Raw genomic sequence first — 5,138 nt, forward strand, 5'->3', positions numbered from 1 at the left:
GCTAATCTTTTATATCATATGTTCAATTGGACAAATGATTGAACAGACGATTGTTGCAGCATATCTTACTGCGCTTATTATCAGCAATATAAAGTAACACTTATTTTTCTTATATACATAAACTTGAGGCAAAAGTTTTAGAATTATCATCTCACCGCCAAGGAGGTTCTAACAACCTACAGAAATCAGCCATCTTTATAATGCACGCCATGTACATTCATATCAGTAACTGTGTGGTCTGCTATCTTGATGTAGTAACATTGCTCAAACATAATATTTCAGAGAAGTGTTCAAATGAAAAAGTCTAATCTTGTATTTGTTCAATAGCTTGATCTTTAAATTCGGAACTATACTGTAGTAGAAGTACATATTTAAAACGTAGCCGTTTCTGAAATAACTAGAAATAACACTTGCCTCTCGAAGATTTCTAGCAAACAACTTTTCACATTCTATATGATGTGCACAACAATGTCATCGGAACTTCAAGAACTGTATAGCGAGTTCCTCTTAGGCCGTGCACACTGCAGAAGGCGTTCACATAGGGGAGAAGTCCCAATGCACCAGCCTTGCCTTATTCAAACATATATATAATAAATTAGGAGATTTCCGGGGGTTGAACTCATGACAGCTGATACAGATAGACACTTAAGCATCCCGTCAAGCACAACCTTCTATCCTCTTTTGTCCAAGAAGTGAAGATGGTTCAACAACGAGTTTCTCTCTCGCAGATGTGAAGATTAAGACAGTTAATTTCTCATGTACTGTAATGCAGTGAGATATTGTTCTAGAAAGCTGAAACATGGGTATTTTCTTCATTGGCGCCTGAACCTGAAGATTTTAGACAGGCCTCAATATCTTTGCCATTTGAGTCTGTAAACTTGAGGTAGTTTTCGGTTTCTTTCATATCTGTGCTACCATTTCTTCGATGGTACCATTTTCGGACAGAGTTTGGCCTTTTGTCACTTATGGCAATGGCAATGTCATTCGGGAAAAGGTCTTTACGCACAAAAGCATGGAAAATTGTTGTCACGAGGAGGGCTGTCAGTGTGAATGTTGCAACGACACAAAGTATGATCGACAGTGACTTGGTTATAACATTTGACACTTCAAGTGAGTACCTAAGGGTTGCAATGGCAGCACCAGTCATTGGGAAAGTGTAGGCCCACCAAGCCAGTGAAAACCTATAAATAACGATGGAAATAAAGCTCAAAACCTCAGACAGCTATATTTTGAAGGAATCATAAATACCAAATACAGAATCCATATTGTGGAAAATACCTGAATCCTCGGCAGAAATTAACTCGAACAGCCTGCAGAAACAAAAAGAGGGATGGACTTTTAGCCAATAAATATTTGAACTGAACAAGTGAAACAGGACCGCAATCAACTTGATGAGTTTCCATATTTTTTTGAGCATCATTCTAGGATTAGTATCACAACTTTTTGTGCAAACAACACTAAAAGTAAATTTATTCATTACTAAACTGAATGTCATTCATACTAAACCTAAATATGATAGGAAACGTTTAGAAGCAACAGTCTGTGTTACTGAGAATTGAATTAATGAAATGTAGGTATATAAATAAAGATTTGTGGCTTATTTATGCAAAAGAACTAACCAGTGAGAAATAAAGGAACAGAGCGATAAAATAAGCAATCATTGACCCAAAATCGAATGATCCTTGTATTCTTGCCCATGCCATTGAAGCAACGCTAGGTGCAGCAACAAAAAGAAAGAACACGGGATGGAGTTCCTTTGGGAAGCCTCTGGTACAGTGTAACAAACAGGACTGTGTAGTGAGCCAGTCCAACCGCAAAAAAGAAAATCGGTCCTTCTTTTAACCCCAGTGTTGCACCCAATAGTGCCCCCACAAAATTCCCAACAACAGAAAGATGGTTTGATGGATTTGCTACCTTTGAAAGTCTTCTCTGTCCTCCTGACATCCACTGTCCGTATATCTTCAGCTCAAGGATTAAGATAGGCGTCATGAGGACATACCATAAAGCCTGATGCAGGTCTTTTGTCAAAGAAGGTGGAACTCCTAGAGCTAAGAACAACAAGGCTATCCACGGAGCAAAGAAGAAGTTGACACGTATTGGATGATAGTACTCACGACGAACAGCCTCAAAGTAGAATACAATCTTCAGAATGTAGGTGAAAGCCACCACGCTAAAGAACAACGGATAAGAACCATAGAATAATGTTTACTTTCGTGCTGATATGGAGAAATCCCATTGTGGTACTTGTGGCTAAATTTTTCCACATTATGGCTTGGCTGCTGACACCAAGGCATAAACCGAATGAAGAGATAGGGTAACGAAGAAGAAATGGCCACAGTTTATCGTCTGGAAGCAGTATTTCCTCTGAAGGCTGTAAGTTTGATGACAGTACATATAATATGAACATATTAGTATTTCAACAAAAAACCAGAACTAGATGAATATAATTTTTCCGGTGTGCAAAGGCACACTATTCGACAAATATATCTATAATTGTGTAAGTGACGCTTGAATGCACACAAATTAGTAAAAGGTAACAATTCCATACAAATGAAACTTTACTTTTTGATCCGTGTATAAAGGTTTTTAGTTTGACAAGTAGAAGCTAAATCTTGACATGCAAATTGTCACAAATACATTGAGAACATGAAGAACTTGTAAAAAAAAAGGTCATCAGAACATACCCTAAGAGTATCCAACTCCGGTCCTTCCAAGGCATCAAAATATCGGTGCACAGGTACATTCTCCATTTCAGTAGTTTTTTTAAGTGGTGTTCCTGTCTCATTTACCTTTCCACGCAAATTTGATAATTGTCTATCTAACTTTCCAGAAAAAGTTTTAAAAGAATTGTATCTTTTATCTGTAAGAGTCTTTCTCGTGGGGTTTCTGAGGGGGAGGTCAGGAGCTTTTCCACTTATAACTGCATCATTTAACTCAGAGCCTTTTGGTATCGGCTGTGAACGAAAGATTGGCTGTTTGATCTTTGGAATATCAGTAGAAAGTGGAGAATGTGAAACACCGCTGCTGGAAATTAATTCACAATCATCCCTAAAGAGAACTCTTTTCTTCCCCTCCAAGTGGTCTTCTATAGGAGAAGGCGGCATGCTGATGGAAATGGATCGTGTTCTCTGGTGGGACTCAAAATCACAGTTTTGGATCTCCGCTGCATCTATCTTGGTTTCCTAGTGCATTAAACATAAATAAATTATTTAAAATACAACGATCCTTTACTGGTTAAAAGTTAATAATAACTGTATTACATTATCCACATCCTTGCTATAGCCAATCTAAAAGATAGAAGAGTAATAATCTAACAGCTACAACGACATTACTAAGTAGTGAGATTGCTGGTAAATGACATGTACACTACAAGAAGTAACAAATAAACATAGGTTTAGTGAAATATTTACTGGGAAAGACTTTCCAAAGCAATATAGTTTTGGACTATAAACTCCAGAGTTAATTAAATGTTCAATAGCACATACGTCCGTGGTACTGCAGAGCTTAAATAACAGCTATCTTGGTATACATGTTTACATAGATAGTATATGACTAAAAACATAACAAAAAGTTGAATTTTAAAGACATTAACGAAGTTTCTTCCAAAGAGTCCAACATTATGAATTCATAATATCAGTTTTATACTTTTATCACTTCAAATCCTTTAAATTTGACAAAAAAGCCCTGTCCTCTTACCTACTTAATTTTGATCAACTTAAACTCACTAGTGTTCAAAGATCACATGCAAGACCCCAATCAAACAAGTTTGTTGTCGAAGCAGTTAAGGATTTAAGATAAGATTGATATAGAGATCAGGACACATACAGAAAACTGAAAGAAAAAAGACTGCAACACCAAAATATTCTTTTCCCAGGTCTATTTATGTTTTAGCAATGTGATGTTTGCTATTGCAGAAGCCTAATATGACAGACCTTAGAGAGCACAAAATTACGAAACATTAAAGTAATTAAGTTCCAATAAAATTTGAACTACCATTACAAAAGAAACAGAACAGGATCAGCAGCTAAACAGGAGCAAAGTGATTGTTGCTTGTCGGTCTTCTCGTTGGTTATAACTTGTAACTATGAAATGCATCATTCTATTGAATCATGAAGATTGAGAGATTTATAACCATCTTGCATCACTATCAGTGCAGAATAGAAAGTTTTATAAAACATGTAGAGACTAAAAGCTGATATATCTATGAAAAAAAATATGTAGCAAGCAAACATTTTTGGGAGTAAAAATGTTTTATTTGGAACAGCAACACAAATATGACAATCCAGATTAATATCTAAATCTAAGTATGCCAATAAATCAAAAAGCATGTGATTCACAGTATCAATTAAGAACAACAAAAATCTCGAAGAATTACATATTGACTTACCACGAGAGAAGGAAAGACTGTGTCCAAGTCAGTGTCTTTGTCCAAACTATCAAAGCATTCCAATTCATGAGTAGACAAATATTCAATGAGTGGTGGAAGTGGATCAGGGGAATCCTTCGTTTCCAAACTCAGGTTCCTGTTCTCTTCCATGCTGAAACGTATATACCTGCAGTTCAACATGTTCTCATACTTAATACTTGCAAATTACAGCAACTAGTAAAAACTTGTTGATACTTAGATTGAATGGAAATGAGAATTCCAATACGCGCATCAAGTCTTCTGTTCTTGTTCAGCTAGGATGTACTGCACAAAGTGTCCAAAATCGCAGAATGTGAGGCAATGATCTGTAGTCCCGACGGATGATCAAATATAGTCCCGACGGATGCCGACTTGACATCCACCGGGTGAGTAGCTTATGTAAAAATAAAATCTGTAGCACATTTATGCAAACAACTTTGTGTAGATTTTGTAGGAGCATATAAGTCATGTTGGCTACTAGTGGATATGCATAATAGGTTGATTAATTGTAAATATAAGATGTCTTGTAATTCTGTATAAGTGAAATGGAGTCAAGTGACAAATAGCTACCCGACGGATGATCAACAAAGATACCCGACGGATGATCAACAAAGCTACCCGACGGATGAAGAGCATGTACCCGACGCATGATCAAATTCATATATCTGTTGACAGTGACAACACAGTCATATACGTTGGGTGTTTGCAAAAGAAATGTGGTAGCCTGTTAAGC

The 5,138-nt window shown here is 36.7% G+C and overlaps 1 pseudogene; it reads right to left on the reverse strand.

Moving 5' to 3' along the window:
* Positions 1 to 349: 349 nt before the first annotated feature.
* On the reverse strand, positions 350 to 4,537 carry LOC141705142 (S-type anion channel SLAH2-like; annotated as a pseudogene).
* Between the last annotated feature and the right edge of the window lie 601 nt (positions 4,538 to 5,138).

This window comes from Apium graveolens, unplaced genomic scaffold (assembly GCF_009905375.1).
Source record: "Apium graveolens cultivar Ventura unplaced genomic scaffold, ASM990537v1 ctg8591, whole genome shotgun sequence".
Classification (NCBI taxonomy): Eukaryota; Viridiplantae; Streptophyta; class Magnoliopsida; order Apiales; family Apiaceae; genus Apium; species Apium graveolens.